Source organism: Enhydra lutris, unplaced genomic scaffold, assembly GCF_002288905.1.
Source record: "Enhydra lutris kenyoni isolate GAN:26980312 unplaced genomic scaffold, ASM228890v2 scaffoldscaffold120, whole genome shotgun sequence".
Classification (NCBI taxonomy): domain Eukaryota; kingdom Metazoa; phylum Chordata; class Mammalia; order Carnivora; family Mustelidae; genus Enhydra; species Enhydra lutris.
The window spans coordinates 605592-625326 of NW_019154204.1; the positions used below are offsets into that span (position 1 = coordinate 605592).

The 19735-nt window shown below is 38.5% G+C and overlaps 1 pseudogene; it reads right to left on the reverse strand.

Moving 5' to 3' along the window:
• Positions 1–491: 491 nt before the first annotated feature.
• On the reverse strand, positions 492–16671 carry LOC111139826 (annotated as a pseudogene).
• Between the last annotated feature and the right edge of the window lie 3064 nt (positions 16672–19735).

Below are 19735 nucleotides of genomic sequence, written 5' to 3' on the forward strand. Positions count from 1 at the left end.
AGTGAAATAAATCAGAGAAAGAAAAATACCATACAATCCACTCATAATGTGGAATTTAAGAAACAAAAGAGATGAACATAAGGAAAGGGGGGGCAGAGGAGAAAGTAAACCCAGAAACATTCTTTTAACTATAGTGACCAAACTGAGGGTTGATGGAAGGAAGGCAGGTGGGGGATGGGCTAGGTGAGGGATGGCTAAGTGGGGGATGGGTATTAAGGAGGGCACTCGTGTTGAACACTGGGTTTTATATGTAAGTGAAGCATTGCTAAATTCTACTTGTATGTTAACTGACTTGTATGTTAACTGTTACTTGTATGTTAACTGAGTAGAATTTAAACAAAATTTAAACAAAAATTTAAAAAAGAAAGCAAAAAAGAAAGTGAGCTTTGTCTTATTTTCCTGAATTTAGTGATTTTATGAAGAAGAGGTACTGGATTGCCCTGCAGTACAGTTTCCCCATTCGGCAGAACCCGACACTTTTGGATAATATCCTATAAGTGCTGTGAATGTTGTGCTATTTTGCTTGATTCCCTTTTACTTTCAGTGTGGTTTTTTGCACTGACTTTTTGCTTGTTGTGGGTTATTTTTGTTCTCTGTAGGAAGCAGACAAGGCAAGACTGCTGTGGAAGCTGGATGCAGGGCAGTGGTGTTAACAAAATTAGCATGGGACCACTAGTCCTATGCAGGATCGCCTGAATCTCTGTGTCAGCTGGGGGCTGCATATTGGGGTAGATGAGGGCATGAAGCTTGGAACAGCATAAAATGATGCTGGGCATTGTTGCACCTGTTGCACGACATTGTTTGATGGCCCATGACTGAGCTCTATGCAGTGGGTTGGTCTGACAGGTCAGCTGGGCATGGCACACACCAGCAGCTGTGTACCTGGAAGGTGTGTACATTGTGCAGTGATGGCTGGGGACACACACGTGAGCCCTGCACAGCGGATGTGCACAGCACACAGGGACAGCTATGGATCCAGCATCTGCATGGTGTGCACACACAGTTTTAACAAAATTTGTACTGAACCCAAGTCCCAGGCTAGCAGGTTTGGAGTGGGCAAGTTGTCAGGAGAATTCATGGGTGTGATACATTTCCAGCAGGTCTGTAGTTTGTCTGTACAGTCTCATCTCTAGACGGTATCTCTGTGTTTGTGTTGTTGACAATGAAGGAAAATGGAGTCTTCCAGCTCCCTCATTTTCAAAGAATTCCCCCAACATCCTCTAAAATCAGCATAACAGATCTATTTCCTGTTTATCCTTGGTATTTTGTTAACTGTCACTTTTATGTTTTCTCTTTGGACAGGCTAATGTAAGGACCTATTTAGCAAGAGGCTTTCGTTAAAGTTAAACTGTCCCTGCTCCCCTTCCCCCAGGGGATTTACTTAAAAACAAGTCCTGGAAACCAGCTCCAGGTAACAAAGCCCAGATACAAGGGTGGGTCAGGCCAGGTGGAGACATCCAATCAGTGGGGGGGGTTGCATACTGTCTCCCTAGCTACCAAGGAGTAGGGGCCCCTACCCTTTGGGAGCCTTTTTGGCGCCAATCCTAATCAAGGTGTAACAGGCCGGTTCAAATGTCTACTAGGGTAAATTGTAACTCAATTAGTCACCTAGCATCACTGTGGAGTTTCTTGTACGGTTTACAATCTCATTGGCCACCTGTGCATGGCCAGGCCTGGCCGCATGGCCTTTGCCCTTAAAAACTAGTTTGTGAAACAGAGAAGGGTCGCCCTCTCGTGTAAGAGGTGCGTCCCTGAACGTTTGGTTAGATTCTTGATGCTTGGCGTGAAATAAAGCTTTGCTTGACCTTTGCTTTGTATCAGTCTCACTCCTTTAATCACAGACCCATTATTGGGGCATAACACTACTATCTCTTTAAGGGCAATGACCCAGCTATCACTGACCCTCCTGGGTGGCCCAGTGCTAAGTCAAGTTATTTTTAATGCTCCAGGTTCAAAATCTCACTGGTTTTACAAACTCGTGGAATTCAGGCCCTCTGGTTTTTAAAGCCAAATATTATGGGGATCAGTCTTCGTTATGTGGGCTGTCTGGTGCAAGGAATGTTTTCTTTGCCCCCTGCATGCATGCAGCTTCTTCTGCTTCTCTGACCTTCCTGGCCTTTCAGAGGCAACTTCATATATTTAGAGAAGGGATTTTTTGTGGCCAGTCTTTGGGTCACTCTCTGGCTTATGGACTCGGATGTGGATGATAGCTCATTGTGAACATAAGACCAGGTGAGATCATCTGCCATCTTCCCAAGCTCCTTCCCTGCCATGTTTCTTTATTGATTTTCTCTCTTGAACATCTATTCATTAATGTAAGTATGCTATTGAAGTCTCCTACTATTACTGTATTGCTATCTATTTCTTTTTTTAGGTCTGTAAAGATTTGCTTTCTATATTTAAGATTTCCTATGTTTGGTGCATATATATATATATATACACATTTGTTGTATCTTCTTGTTGGAGTGACCTGTTTAACATTATACAATACCCTTCTCTATCTGTTTTTTTTTTTTTTAAGGGGGGCAAATTATTATATTATTATTTAAAAATTTGGTTACAACCAATTTTGTTGGCATTAAAATTAGAGGTTATTTTAGATTTGAATGGATAAACCAAAAACCAGAAATTAAGTTTGGTAAAAATGGGACTCATTTTCCAGTAATTACAGATTAGAAGGCAGAAATCAATTTAAAGAAACACAGACAAACCCCATGTTTACAATGATTATGCCACAGATTTAAAATTCAGTAGTGTATTAGTAAACTTTCACATTTAGATCTTCATCTTGAGTTTATGGTGAAGTTTTAGAATATAGGTGAGGTTTGGTGGGGTTAGGTCCAGAACCCATGACCAGGAAGGAATTCTTGAGACATCTTTGGTACAAAATGGTGGTTTATTAAAGCATGGGGACCTATGGGCAGAGAGAGAGCTGCTGCTGCTGCTGCTGCTGCTGCTGCTGCTGCTGCTACTGCTACTGCTACTGCTGCCATCCCAGGTTTGTGAGAAGTGATCCATTATATACTTGCAAGTTGGGAGGGGTTAGGAATAGCATAGATCTCTAAGGAATTTTGGAAGCAATGTTTCCAGAACCTTGAGAGGCTAGCTCTTGTTGGGAAAATGCCATTTATTACTGTCTAATAAAACTTTAGTCATGAGACCCTTCAGATATATATCGGTGGGCCATATGCTTGGGGATGATCACCAGCATGTATCTTGGAGGGTTTAGAGATAAAGGAAGTTTCCAAAGGAATTTTTATATGTTAAAGTAGACTTACAGGCTAGGATTGCCTTTTGCCTTAGCAAAGTATTAAGGTAGAGGCAGGTGAGTCCCTAAAGGAATGTCACTCTGCCTGTTTCAAGGACTTCTCAGTGGTCTCTAGATAGTAAGGAAATTTAATAACTTTTCTTCTGCCTCTGTTTCCCACATCAATTAGATAGCTGTTTCTTAAACAAACAAACAAACAAAAACAACAGTACCTTGTGCAAATAAATCAATCTTCCATGTACCCTGGCACACTTAAAATGTGGAGGCTGAGAAAATTAAGGCCATCCCACCTCAAGTTTAGCTGATGTGGGAAACAGAGGCAAAAAATCATTAAAATTCCTTACCTTCTGACAAGCCCTTGAAACAGACAGAGTGGCTCTCCCTTGGGGACTTAACTGCCCTCACCTTGAGGTTTTGCTAAGGACAATCCTAGCCTGACTGACCCCCTACTCCAACAGGTCCAACCAGGATCCTGTAAGTCTACTTTAACAATTCTTTTAGGAAACTTTATCTCTAAACCTCCAAGATAGTGTCGAGAATCATTCCCAAGCATATGGCCCACTGATATACATCTAAAGGGTCTCACGAGAAGATTTTTATTATTCGTAATAAATAACCTTTGTCCCAACAATAGCTAGCTGCTCAAGGTCCTGGAGACATTGCTTCCAGAAATCCTTGGAGATTTACATCATCCATAATCCCCTTTGTCCTCACCCACCACCAAGTCCACCCCTACTCTGCCTTTAAAAACTCTGACTGTAATCTGGTTCGGGGTCCAAGTCCCTACTCCGCTGCATTGGGTATACTTGGACCCAAGCTTAAGCATGTCACCTCGGGGTCCAAGTCCCTACTCTGCTGTGTCGGGTATACTTGGGCCCAAGCTTAAGCTTGTCAAATAAACCCTCATGTGATTGCATCAGTGCTTGGCTCCTTGGTGCTCTCTCGGACGCAAAAACTCGGGCATAACAAAAATTTCTTCATTGTATATATACAAAACACTTACCAATTGGTAGAACAAAATACATACTTTCATAACAAAACTATAATATATCTCTCAAGTATGAACTATATACCCATAATACATGGTATACAGTATTTACAAAATATAAAATATAATACAACTTGTTTACAATTTTTTAAACTCATCTTTTGCACTTGTATTGTTAGGGTACGGAGTCAACCACACCTCAATTAGACAGAGAACACTTTCGATAATGCAAGTCGCACAGCGAGGTTTATTTCCAGCTAGCTGGGGTCCAAGTATCCGCCCGGCGCAGCGGGTTTCAACAAGGACCTTGAGCACTCAAAGCCAACGGTTTATATAGCATTTTCAAGGCATTTTTTCATAGTTACATACATCTCTTGTGCCCCACTTTGACAGTTTAATTTTGTTTAACTTTTTGCCACCCCAGTGTCACCCTGGCGGTTAAGTGAGATTTAGGTTTAGAAGAATTTTCACCTTAATTACATTTCCTTCTGCCTCAGCTTCCTACAGTTTTATGGTGGGGAGGACAACCTTTGGCCTAGAGGTACTGAGCCATTGAAAAGATGGCCTTTTTGTTGTAAATCACCTGGACATTTGCAAACCAAGGGTGATTCTGGTCTATCAGGATTGTGATCTCTGCAAGTTAACTATTTGTTTTTCTTCAACATTTGGTCCCTGTGGCGCCATCACCTAACCACCCTGGTGGTATACACAGTGTCGGCCTGTTAGGGACACTCAGTAAAATGGCTTCAGGGCCTTCAGGATGGCCATTCTTATGCTAATCCACTCTTACAGTGCGAGGTGCCGGCTTTTGCTTTGCCAAGATGGCTGTACTTATGTCAGGGCCAGACCCGAAGTGGGTACAGCCTTGTTTTTCTTGGCCTCCACACCTGGAGCTGGTTTCTGGGACTTGTTTTTAAGTCCCCTGGGGGAAGGGGAGCAGGGACTGTTTAAGGGTTAAACAACAAAGTTATTGCTTAACATCAGTGGAAGCCTCTGGCTAAAATAAAAATATAAAATAGGTCCTTACAGTTTGTTACAAGGCAAATTTCCATTTCCGTACCAACTTTCAAGAGTCCAGAGATTTTGAGAAAACTGTTTTACAAGACATACTGTGATCTGAGATCTAAGTGTGAACTTTTAGGAGCATTTTTTAAAAATTTTATTTATTTATTTGAAAGACAGAGATCACAAGTAGGCAGAAAGGCAGGCAGAGAGAGAAGGGGGAAGCAGTCCCCTGCTGAGCGGAGAGCCTGGTGCGGGCCTAGCTCCCAGGACCCTGAGATCATGACCTGAGCTGAAGGCAGAGGCTTTAACCCACTGAGCCACCCAGGCACCCCTTTAGGAGCATTTTTAAGTGTATGGCCATCAACTCCCTATTTTGGTTAGAATTTCCAATAGTGTTTCCCATCCAGTGACTGGGAGCCTTTGGAAGAACACTAGGAGAAGGCTGATCACTAAATTTTGCCCAAGCATAATTTTCCTTTTGGTTCACTTCAGTTAGAAATGCTGATTTCTTCAAATGTGTATTTTTAATGTTCTCAGTATTTTTAAAAGCCTTTCTTTTTTTTTCTGCTTCTGGAGCTGTCAGATGAAGCAGAATCCTGCCAAAAGTTATTTTCATTTCTGTTGGGTCGGCAGGCTCCGGGAGTGCAGGAGGAGCAAAGGAAATGACCACCGCCATGGCCGGTCCCGCAGTCTTCCAGCCTCCGCCCCCCCCTTAACCCTTGACTCTCCCTCCAAAAGGATGTATGCCCAGGTCATGTCTCCATAGGTAACCCGATGCCTATGCAGGAGACAGATAAAAGACCCCCGGCCAACTCCCTCCCAGTGCAGTGCGACTTCCCCCACTCTGCTTTCAAGATTCGAGGAACCTGGCCCGAGGGTGCCCACCTCCTCCCTGCGCAACTTTCCTGGCTCCCCTTCACCTGAGCCCTGAAACTTCGCTGGAGAGTGCCTTTAATAAATCTTGCCTTGCACCCACTTTGCCTGGTGTCGTGTTTATCTCGCCTATAAAACCTTACAATTTCTTTTTGAATAGTGATTTTGGTTAGTGGTAAGTTATATTTGCTTTTCTGTCTGCTTATCTTTGGTTGTTCACACAAGTGTATACCATGAACAAACTGGACATAGGGAATGGCAATTTTCTCCAATTTTCCCATTTTTTAATGTAAAACCTCTCTTCTGAACGAAGGTTGGCTGGGCGCGGCAGGCAGCAGCTGCCCAGGGAAAGGACTCACTTCCTCAATTTGGGTTGCGGCTGTAGGACTGGACCAGGGGCTAAGTTGGCCAGCTGGTGTGGGACTTCCTGTGCTGCACTAGGCCGGTTGAGGGGCTCTGCCCGCCCTCCAGGACCTGCCCGTGCCCATGGTACTGATGAAAGCTGTCCAGCCGTGCTGGCCCACACCCTCTTCTTTCACTGCTTCTTTTGCGCTGCCCGAGGGGTGCCTCCCACAGTAGCTAGACTACAGCTTGGCAGAGCTGCAGGGGCGCAAGACTGTGGGGTCAGCCCAGGACCGTCTCATTCTAGGAAGTGAGAGAGGTAAAGGGTGTCAGGCAGTGCCCAGAGGTCCAGGATTCAGGGTCCAGGTGGCAGGGCCATGGCCACCATCAGGAGGGCCCTGAAGTAACCATGGGTGGGAAAGGCCAGGGACACCAGGCAGCCACCCAGACAAGTGGCTCCCACTGTGCTGCGGGACAGAGATGACAGTCCTAGTGATGAGGGGACAGAAGGCTGGCTGAGAACAAAGCAAAAGCTGACACCTTGCAACCCCCCCACCACCCACCCCCTAACCCACCACTCCTGGGTGGATCATCTGTGACATTCTTTAGGAATCTCCCACCCATCTTAATGTTAATACCTTGCTAGAGGGCAAAAGGACCTTGGTATTGGAAAGGCCTCTGGTATCCAGTATCTTGCAGGTCCTTTTTAGCATATGAAAGTTCTATTGAAACCTCCCTTTTCTTTACTTCCCCCACCCCCATGGTACTTAACCTGCTACCTCTCACAACCCAGGGCAGTAGCTTTTCCTGCCCAGGGGTCCCGTCCCCCTGCTTTAATAAACCACAATTTTGCACCAAAGATGTTTCAAGTATTCTTTCTTGGTCATTGGCTTTGGACCTTACCCCACTGAACCCAACCTATATTCTGGAACTTCATCACTAGCTCCAGGAGGAAGTAGCTCAGCAGGGAGAGAAGGGAGAGGTGAAGTCCGTGACCACCCTTGGCGGGGCTGCTAATAGAGTCCAAGGGGAGGGCAGACCACAGTTTAGGCACTAGCAGAGAGGCAAATCTGTTTTTACAGTCCTTGTTTCAAAATCTGTTTGTCTGCTATAAACATTTCCCAGCTTTCATTTGTTTTCCATTTGTATGGAGTATCTTCCACTCTAAGGCTCTTATAAACAGCATCTTTTATTTTTTTTATCCCATTTAGCCACTATTTTCTTTCTAAAGTCCAATTTACTCCATTTACATTTAAATAATCACTAATAAGTCTGTACTTACTGCCTTTTTGTTAATTGTTTTCTGGATGTTTTGTAGTTTCTAACTCCTGTTTTCTTCTTCTGCTCTCTCTTTGTGGTTTGATATTTTTATTTCGTGGTATACTTAGAATCCTTTCTATCTTTTAGGATTTTGCTTTGATGTTACATTGAGTCTTACCTGTAACAACTTGTATGTATAACAGACTACATAAGTTAATAACAACATAAATTTGAATACATTCTGAATCTCTATATTTGATTTATTCTCCATATTTTTTTGTTTTTGATGTTACCCTTTACATCTTTTTACCTTGCATATTTCTTGACAAAGTATGTAGTTCTAGTTATTCTTGCTACATTTTTCATTTAAACTTTATACTAGACTTACAAGTGATTAATTCACTATTTTTTTCTATATAGTAACCTTTCCTAGTGACATTTACACATCCATTTTTTTTCTTTTGTTACAAATTATCATCCTTCTTTCAGCTTAAATAGTCTGTATATAATTTATTTTAAGGTCAGTCTAGTGGTGATAATTTTTTTCCACTTTCGCTTGAAGATACTTTTTATATCTCCTTCAATTCTGAAGGACAACATTTCTAGATAGAGTATTTTTTGTTGGAAATTTTTCTTTTTTTCCTTGCACTTTGAATATATTATGCTACTCTTTGGGGGCATGTCAAGTTTCTGCTAAAAAGTCAACCTATAGTCTTTTGGGGGTTTCCTTACCACAAATTATTTTTCTCTTGCTGTTTTTAGATTCTCGGCCTTTAACTCTTGGCAATTTAAGCACAATATCTTTGTGAAAGCCTTTTTGGGTTTATATTATTTAGAACTCTGAACTTCCTGGATCTGGATGTTAGTTTCCTTCCTCACATTGGGAAGTTTAAGATATTATTTCTTCAAATAAGTTTTCTGCCCATTTTGTCTTTCTCTTTTCCTTTAGGGAATCCTATAAAGTAAATGTTGGCTTGCTTCATGTTGTTCCATCAATCCTTTAAGCTATTTTAACTCTTCATTAATCTTTTTTTTTCTCTTTCTGCTCTGATTGAATGGGTTCCACTGCCATGTTTTCAAACTCCTTACTCTTTTCTTCTGCTTCATCTAGACTGCTCTTGTAACCCTTTATTGTATTCTTTCAGTGCAGTTATTCTATTCTTTAACTTTATGATTTCTGTTTGGTACTTCTTCATATTCTCTATCTCTTTATTGAAATTCTCACTTTGTCTTGAATCGAATTTTTCAGTTCATTGAATCAAAGGGATTGTTCATCTGGCCTCTGAGCATCTTTATGAACTCCCTTATCACGTTAATTAGTTATTTCCATTTCATTAAGGTATTTTCTGAGGTTTTTAAAATCTTTTTTGGGGAACCTATTCTTTTATATTGTTTTTCATTTTTATTTAATATCTGTGTTTGTTTCTGTGTACTAGATAAAGCAGCCCTTTTCCGTAGTCTTATGAGGAATGGCCTCATGTAGAAGGTGAATCTCTTATTATGCAACCTTGCCCTAACTTTCGTTGTCTCTCAAACCACTGTAATTGTCCAAGCAGTTTACTTTGATTTACTGGCTCTCAGTAGCTGGGGATATGCCAAGACTACTCCGTGTGCCAAAGGAGAGAATCTCAGTGAGAACCTTGCTTCAGGCTAACTGAAAACTGGACTTTCATGCATTATCTTTTAAGGTATGCAAATATTCTTTCAAAGAAAGACTTAAGAGGGATGTTTTCCTCTCTCTTCTGCACTAATTCCAGAGGTGATAGTCAGTTATGAACTGTTTATTTGTTTGCTACCATCTTGGTCCCACTGACCAGTGAACCAGGCTATTAAGGGATGTGTCCTCTGGAAGGCACCCACAAAAACTGTGTCACCCACTGTCCACAGAAACTCCTTTCTTGAAGACACTGGTAACCTGAGGCAGAGCAGAAAGAGAACATGAAGATGGTGTCTGCTGGCCTTCCCAGTTTCTGGATGTGTGTTTAATTAATGTATGTTTAATCCCTAGATGTGTGTTTAATTAGAAGCCTCATGCTCAAACTACAGCTATGAAGGTAAGTTAATAAGCCACTTTCATAGGAAAACCCCATTTCTGTCTGCTGCCTCTGTGCCGTGCCCTGAGGTAGTAGCTGGTTAAGATGTGTTATTCTGTTTGTTTCAGTCTTGAGGGACCATAAACAAAAGCCTCATTGGCCACTAGAGTCAGGCAATTAATGGGTACTCCTTGGATGGAAGCTGCAGACACTAGGACTCTGGAATGTGTATAAACTCCTTTCTGGGAGACACTGGTACCCTGTGGTGAGGCCGAAAAAGAATGTGAAGATGGTACCTGTCCTCCAAAGTCTCTGGAGAGGATTACCCTTGGCCCTTAGGTGTGTGCTTAATTAGAAACCTGTGTCTCTGGCCACAGCTATGAAACACATGTGACCTGGAGCAGGACAGAGGGAAAGTATGAACATGGTGTCTATTGGGCTTTGCAGTCTTTATAAAATATTTCAGTTGATCTCTAGATATGTGTTAAATTAGATGCTTGTCTGTTATGTCAAAACTTTTGAGATAAGCAAAGAGTCCCTTTTGCAGGATAACTACATGCAGCTGCCTCTGTGCTGTGTCCTGAGAGGATGGCAAGGGTGAGTCTGCTACAATGCTTTAAGGAATGCTTCTCTATTTACTAAAACCTTGTGGATCTCATGGTTGCAAACCCTGTTGGCTTTCAAAGGTAGATGTTTTAGAAGTCCATCTTTTGGATGCAGGTCTTAATATTTGGGGTGTCTGATGTGGGGTTAAAACACTTCAGTCATCAGGAAAAACCTAGATGTTGTGAATTTCACCCCAACTGTGGGTCACCAGGGCAAGGATGAGATTTATTACTTTGTTTCAGCCTTTCCTACCATCTTTGATGTGAGTTTTCTTTCTTTTGCCCAATGTGTAAGTATCACTTAGCTAGTTCTTAGATTTATATTAGAGGGAATTGTTTCATATGTAGTGACAGATTTGGTATGTCTGTGGGAGGAGGTGAGTTCAAGACTTTCTTAATTTTCATCTTGAATCAGAGCTCCTATCGCTTCAACTTTTGATAGACAACTGGCTTTTCCAGTTTTTAATAGTTTTGAACAATCCTGCTATAAATGTGTCCATGTATATTCTTATGCATATGTGGCCACATTTTTCTAGGACTCTTAGATATAGAATTACTGGGCAATCATGTTTACCAATGTTCAACTATACTAGAAAATGCCTAAAAAATTCCTAAATGGTCATAGTAAGTCTCAACATCATTATATCACATTTTTGATGGATGCTTCACATTGTTGTCTGCCCTTCATGTTGTCAGTCTTTTAAATTTTGGTAAATATTATAGATAGATGTGCAATGAAACCATGTTCTTATTTTAAATTATATTTCTCTTGAAGACCTTTATTTTATTGATTGATTTATTTTCCAAAGTACACATTTAATTATTTGGAACATATTTCCTATGGATTTTATGTTTGTATTGATTTCTAGGATGTGTTTATGTATGCTGGATACAAGTCATTTGTTGTGTACTTATGTTATAAATATCAAGTCAAATAGTTTTCCTTTAACTTTTTTAATTAGCAGAATTTCTTGATTGTTCTGTCATTAAATGTCTCAATCTCATTTTATTTATTATTTTTTAAAATCTTACTTAATAAATAAGATGTAATAATAAATTATAGTATTTGTTGTATTTATTGCATTTTCTTTCAGATTTATAGCTATATAGGGTATTTTAGGCATACTATTGAGAGCTGTGCAATTTTATTTTTATGAAGGTAAAATATACAAAATAAAATTTTTGAGATTAAGTATATATAAATAAGAATGTACATTTATAATTGTATAATTTAGTGATACTAAAAACAATCACGATGTTGTGCAACCATTATCTCCATCCATTTCCAGACTTTTTCATCATTCCAAACAAACTTTTTAGCAATTTTATTTTTATTTATGTATCCAATGGGACTAGAACTATTCATTTAAAGGAGAAAAAAAATCCCTTACTGATCTCCATTGTGCACTTGTAAAATATCGTAGATGCATGTTCTTGTGTCTAAGTTTTTTCTTCCTTCTGTTGACCTATCTAGTTATCAGTGCTCTTATATTGCAAATTCTTGATTATTATTTTAAGAGGTCTTAGTAATATGGTAGAATGAATTTTTTTGTGAATGAACTGTTTTGTGTTTCAAAAATTTCTTGACTTTTTCCATCCTACTGAATTCCCATATAACTTTTAAAATTACTTTGTCATGTGTCAATAAAATTTGTTATATTTTATATTAAATCTACAATTTTTTCTCCCTTCTCCTTGAGCTTTTTGATTAAAATTTTAAAATGCCTTAATTACTATCATGGAAAGTGGCTGATAAGTTTATTCTCTTAATCTGTCATGTTTTCCTATAGTCCTGTGTATTTATCTACATTTCTATACATACACTATCTTTCTGGCCCCTCTATCCCTGATCTTGCAAAGCTACTTGCAGAAAACTAATATACTTTTTTTCTGAGATTTTGTCCATTCTGTATATTTTTCTTGCACAGTTCCTCACTTTCTTTCCTCGTATCTTTTGATTGCTTCTTTTTTCAAACTCAGAGTGAACATTCCTATTTCAGATAGCTCTTTTGTCTTTTTAGAGTCTAGATTAAATTTTTGTTCTTTTTTTTTACATGCTAATATGACACTGTATTGACTTTCTACAATAGATGTAATCTTTCTTCTGCTATCCCATGATATGCCTGAGAGCATGTTCATTGCTACATATTCATTTTTTGGTGCAGAGGCTAGAAGATAGATACTCAAATAACCATGGAATGAAATCTTGCTTAATAACTCCTGAATCAGTTTCATTCATTTACTACTCAATTTAATTCAGTATGCATTTATTACTATAGAAAGTTTAAAAGATTAGTAAGACATAATACCTGTCTTTAATAACATAAGGTATATATGATTATTAAGTATCATATGCTTACATAAAATTATTTCAAATGTGAAGTAAATTTTGATGGAAATTATGCAAGTATAGAAAGGTAAATTAAAATGATTATCCCATTTAAGAGTATTTTTTGCACAACTGCTATGTGTCAGTCAATTAAATGCTAGTGCACTTTTTTTAATAATTGTTAAGACACCATCTCAAAGTTCAGAATCTAGGATCATAGCCAGGAATTAAAAAAAACAGGTTGGACAATTTTATAATTGTTTTTAGATGCTCTTAAAAAAATAAAGAGCATGACAAAAAAGAAATTTGTTTCAGATTGGTACTATGGAAAGAGTATGTGTAAGGAATAAAGTGTGAAGAATAGATAGACTGAGAAAAACATTTTTGTGTTAAGTAAGGGCAGTTAAAAATGTTCCAAAATAAGGAACAAACTAAAATGTGAGAAATATAAAACAAAACAAAGCAACACAAAACACAGGCAAATGGAGTTGAATAAGCAAGCTAAGACAAATCATGCTGGGCCCTGTACTGTGTTAAGATGTATCCATAATTTTCCCCTTTTTATTTGTTAAATGATATTTTGTTGTATAGAAATATGAAGTCTTATTGGTTATTTGCATTGTTTCCCATTAGTATGTTTATTAAAGTTGCTATTAACAAACAGAACTTTGGGAGGCAAACCATAAGAGACTTTTGACAATAGAGAACAAACTGACGGCTGCTGGAGGAGAAGTAGGTGGGAGGTGGGGATAGGTTAAATAGGTGACAGGTATTAAAGTAATCTCCTACTGTGTTGAGCAATAGGAGTTGTGTAGAAATGATGAATCACTAAATTCTACACCTGAAACCAATAGTCTCCTATATGTTAACGAACTAGAATTAAAAAAAAAAAAATTATTTCTTAGGTGAGAGAGGGAGTGAAAGAGAGCATACAAGCACAGAGGGAGAGGGAGAAACAGACTCCCCACTGAGCCGAGAGTCTGATGTGGGGCTCAATCCCTGGACCTCAAGATCATGACCTGAACTAAAGGCATATGCCTAACTGACTGAGCCATCCAGGCACCACACCTAACTAAAATTTAAATAAAAACTTGAAACAACAACAACAAAAGTAAAAAACAGAAACAAAAACAAAAAAACAAACAAAAAAACCCTTCGGGATATTTTAGAATCTAATGAGAAATCATTAAATGACATGTTAACATGGCAAGATGGACAGAGGGCTCATTAGCTAGCTGGCTGGCTGGGTGCATGCAAGACTGCGTGTGTTCAAATTGTGTTGAGCACTTCCAGAAATACTACTGAAATTTCCTAGGCTGTAATGGTGCCTGGTACCCAGGAGACCAACCCATGACCTCTCTCTAGAGTATGCAAGAATCCACACTTCAGGGAAATTGGCATTTTCAGAATAAATTATGTCTATCCTCTGAACACCAAGGAGGAAGAACACCATTACCTACTACAAGTGTTGTACTGCTCTGAAGATGGATTATTCTAAAAGTAGCATTTTTTGGAAATTCTTCAAAATTAGATATTATGTCATCTGAAAGGATAACTTTTAAAGATGTTTCTTAGAATTTTTCTGGTTGGACTACTGTGCTGACTAAAGGGAAATGTTCATGTTTTTACAGTTGGATAATGTGAGGGAGTTCATTAAAAATTACAACCAAATTATGATCATAACTTTATTGCTTCAGAGACAGCTTTCTAAAGCATTTGCAAAATCTTCATTTGTGGCCCATCAATTTATATATAATGTGTAGTTCATTGAGTTACAATAACTTTGCAGTTTTAAAAATGAAATGATTTTAGTTTTTCTTTAAAGCATATGCGGAAATTGTTTCAATTTTCATTTTCTTTTTCCAGAGTTGAAAACAGAAGCATATAGAGTTGAAACTAGGAGTCTAAGAATCTACAATGAGTTGGTGGCAGATTGTTTGGACTCATGTTGCCATGGAGCAGAGAAAAGGTAACTGGGTAATGCATTTCCAATGGAAAAATGCCAGCGGTTTGTGAGAGACTGCCTACTGACTGGCTTCCAAAGTCCCATACCCTTGGTAAACTTATGAAAATATAAAGTCATCTTCTTATGTTTTGTGGGCTTAAAACACTGTATTTTATTGATTGATTGATTCAGATTTTATTTGAGAGAGAGAGAGAGAGAGAGAGTGACAGAGAGCACAGGGGGGGAAGAGAGGGAGAAGCAGGCTCCTCGCTGAGCAAGGAGCCTGATGCAGGGCTCAATCCCAGGACTGTAGGATCATGACCTGAGCCCAAGGCAGACACTCAACTGACTGAGCCACCCAGGTGCTCCAAAACACTGTATTTTAAATTGTATGTCCTTTATAGTAATGTATACCATTTAGATGAGATAGTAGCAAAGATTCCCTCTGCCCTGGGGAATGCTTAAATTTGGGTTCTGATAGGAATTAAATTTTTATTTTTTTCCCCTTTTGAGGTTTTTTGTTTTTGTTTTTGTTTTTAGTTTTTATTAAGTTCCAGTTAGTTAACGTACACTGTAATATTAGTTTCAGGTGTAGAATTTAGTCATTCTACACTTACGTACAGCACACAGTGCTCATCACAACAGGTGCCCTCCCTAATGCCAATTACCCATTTAACCCATCCCCCCCCCCACCTCTGTTCTGGTGACCATCAGTTTGAAGAATCAAATTTTTATAACTCAGTCCTTGCATAGTTCAATTTTATTCTCTATTCTTTTTTTCCACTTCAGGAAAGAAAGGGGGGGTGGTCAAAAAAAAAAAAAAAAAAGAAGAAGAAGAAGAAAACTAGTTACTAAGATTAGACCAAATGTTTCTTGCAGGAATGATGAGAGTTTCCTATCACAGCAAGGGTCAGCTATGAGCTTCACACTGGGAAGCTGAGAGAAACAATTATACATGAAGTTTTTTATCATTAGGTTTCAAGAGTGACTTTGCTGATTTTTCCAATACCGCTTTCTCCCATAAGTAATGTTTAAGTGTTTTTGCAAAATCTAACCAGATAACCCCATTATATATTAATTTGAGTAAAATATGCTTAGACATTGTGACTTAGGGTCCATTGTGTGGAACAACAGAAACATTTTCTGGACTGCCACCCCTCTCCAAGCATTGTCCTGTGATGCACACTTCTGAACCTAAAGACACCACCTTGAGATTAAACCCTAAACATAGGCCTTATTTATGCCAGAATTCCTCAGCTGATTAGGCAAGTATCTTCAGCTCCAGAAGATGCAAACTATCATATCTGCCAGTTATCTCAAGATTATATTTCTTATGCCCTTAATTCCTTTTTTGCTGTCACTGGCCTTTTCCACATATTCTTTTATAAACTTTCTTTCTTTCTGTAACCCAAAGCAGCACATTTGGATATGCATATTTGAAATGAGAATTGCTACATCACCAAGGAGACACTGTGTCCTGTCTGCAGTCTTGTGGTATAAATGACAAGTGTTTAAACATGAAATATCTGAGAGCTCTCTAAGTGACCAGCACAACCTTGGAAGCTCAAAGCTGTAATTCAAATCAGAACTATCATTCACTAAAACAAATAGCTTATGAGGAAGCAAAGCACTATGAATAGCACGACAAAGAGATGATTTAGAAGGTATTGGTTCTTGCACAGCATTTATAAGCATGTCCATTTCTTCCATCTCAGCAGGAATCCAGGAGGCCAGAATAGTGCAAGGGGCTTGGGAATGCAAGCACCTGGGCTCAGATTCTGGCTTTGCCTATAAAGTCAGCTTCACTCAGAGTCTTAGTTCCTCATCTGTGTTGATAGGAATAGTAATGCCCCCACTTTCATTGTGGAGAGATTCAGTGGGTTCATAGAAGATAGGTACTTGGAGCAGAATCTGAGGTGAAGAGTGAGCACTCTGTAAGTGTGCCTAATACCACGATCACCATGAGCTCAGGGCCAGACTGTTGACTCTCAATGCAGATGCTCAGGTATTTATCATTCTTCATGACAACATGTCTTAAGTGCTTGCAGAAACCGATGTTACTATCCTTGCTTTACATAGGGAGATACTTAGTTTTAGGGACATGAAATCCTTTCCCAAGGTTAGTGAGGGAGTTCAGTAATCAACCTTAGCATGGATTCGTGGCTCATCATCCATCTAGTTAATCCCTGGGCAGCAGCACAGTTTGTAGTCCCAGCATTCTCTCAGGATAAATACAGCATTAACAGTACAGAACACCTTTCTTCTGTTCCAAAAGAAAAGTAAAAGCTGGTGGAAACTTCCTGCAGCAAAGCATGGAAACTGCATTTTTATGCAGAGGGAAAATGTTCAGCAATGTGAGGTGCACCAATGGGTTTCTTCTTCTTTTAAATTTAAATTCAATTAGCAAACATATAGTACCTCATTGATTTTTGATGAAGTCATTGACTCATTAGGCATATAGCATGCAGTGCTGGGTTTATTTCTGAGTGCCTGATTGGCAGTCAGACTTGGACGTTTGCCCTGGAGGTTCTCTCCATACCTCAGACTTCAGAGGGATATGCTACTGACTGCTTCCCTCAGACACAGACCAGGTTGTCCCTTCACTTTCAGGTCACTTTCCAAATGGATATGCGTTGTACCCAATTGGTAGCACTCCCCTGGATAAACTCACATGTTCTTCCAGCAAGGAGGAAAATGTAACAGGGTATTTGAGTTAGGTAGGGAATGCAGACAAACATTGATGTACACAGCTGGTAAAAACTGTTAATCTGAGCTTTCAAGTTATGATATCCTGAAGAACCCTAAAAAGTTTAAGAACAACTGCATAAATTATGGTTTAACTCTCAGAAATGCATCATATGTTCTTCTCTCTGTACTGCTATTGATGATACCTGTTAAACCATTGTTACATTTTTATTGTTTGCCTTATGTCTAGTACCTTTTTCCCCCTAATTTTATTCTCCTTCCTGCATACTTCTTTACTTGTCTGTGTGTGACTATGGTGCAGGGAGCATTCATAGAAATGACCTGAGGCTGTTTTACACCTAATGACATGACCTTCCTACTAGAACGTCTGAAGAGTGACATCCTTGGCTAATATTTTATTTACATGTGGTTGGAAGAGCTAGACATTCATATTGGTAGATAAACAGAAAACCCACTCAGAATTCTTGTATCAGAATGTCCTGTTCAAGAGCAGCAATGAGATGCATTTATTTTTATAAAAAGACATACACTGGTTCAGAGAAAGTCGGAAATGAAACCGGAGGTCAGTAGTCCCTATATCCATATCCTTCCCATCCTGCTATTTCAGATCCCGTTAGTCTCACTCAGCCACTGATGTCTTTAAAGTCATTTCATAACATTCCTTTTGGTAAAAATTTCCATATAGTTTTCATTGTAAAATGTTGTTTGGATTTCTAGTCCTAAAGAGCATGGCCTAAGATCAATCTTAGTTGGTTTTAGTCTTCCCCTTTTCCTTTCCATCCCTTATAATCTCAGTTCCAGCAGCACACACAACCTCCACGAGTGATGGAAGATGATGCCCAATTATTTTAAGACTTTGCATCATCAGTAAGACTGCCTTTTCCTCCTGGGACAACTTGTCCAACTCAAGAACTCTTCATAATCTTAAAAACTCAAATCTGCTTTCTGAGGCCTTTCTTTCATTCCTTTCTCCCTTCTATTAGTCATTGTAGAATGGAATAAGATTTGCCATTTAGTTGCACTTAAAACTTACTATTGTGCTTATATTTTTAAAATTTTCTTCTGTTTTGGATAGCCAAGAAGGTTCTTGATAGCAAAATTCATGCCTTTTTATTTTGTTTCTAGAGAGTGTGCATGAGCAGGGGGAGGGGCAAAGGGAGAGGGAGAAACCCAAGCAGGCTCCTCACTGGATGTGGAACCTCATGTAGGGGTCCAGTCTCATGACCCTGAGATCATGACCTGAGCTGAAATCAAGTCTGAATGCTTAACTGACTGAGCTATCCAGGCACCCCAAAATTCATGCCTTTCTAATTTCATATGCCTGATACTCAGCAGAGGTCTTGGAACACTGTATGTATCCAATAAATACTGATGGATACATTAATTGACAAAATGTCCAATGGAAAATAGTTAAGTTATAATTATCCATCTAATATCTATAATGTATCTTAAAACTTGTTGCTGTAAAAATGAAAAAAATGTGTTCTCTGTGTGTGTATGGCTGAATAGAGCAGTGTAGGACAATCACATATAATTTTACATACATATATATGTATATATAAATTATATATAAATACATTTGATAGTGATGAAAAAGTAAGGAAGACCTTAACCTAAATGTGTTCTTTTATTTTATCCTTATATTCTCTATTTTAACCCTTTCTCTTTAGCTATTTCCAAAGTTTTATTTTTCTACATCTATTATCTATTATTTTTATCATTTATTTTTCTATATATAAAATACATATTATATATTCATTACATTTATTTTAATATAATATAGTGTACATATGGCTATATATTAATATGTGTTTAAATAAAATATGTGCACATGACTGTATATCATATGTTTTTATAGATATTTTATTTTTATCATGGATTTCTTATATATTCTATTATTATAATATATTTTATATATTATATTATTAATTGTATATTGTATTTTTAATAAAATCCATGATAAAGTTAAAAGATCAGTGTTCGTGTTGGAAGATAAAAGACATATATAATGAAATAAGTGATAAAATCTTCATTTTTATTTTCATTTATTTATACACATACACACATATTGATTTCATAGTCATTTTTTGGTGACTATGCTGCATTAAAGGTCATCAAGATAAGTGAGATATAGCATTCAATATCCTTTAATTCTACAATGTATATAGAAATACCTACAGAGCGATGTGGAAATGAACTGTAAAAGGTGACTTTTCTATAAAGATTCCCAGAATCTTTGTTGTTTGAACCAAGTCTTAAAGGATGCATAAAAATGTCTGAGCAGATGCCATGAGTGAATACTATGAAAATCACAGCCAATGACAGAACCTGATAATGGAAGACCATACTCTGAGTTTGGAGAACTGGAAGTATTTCCTTCT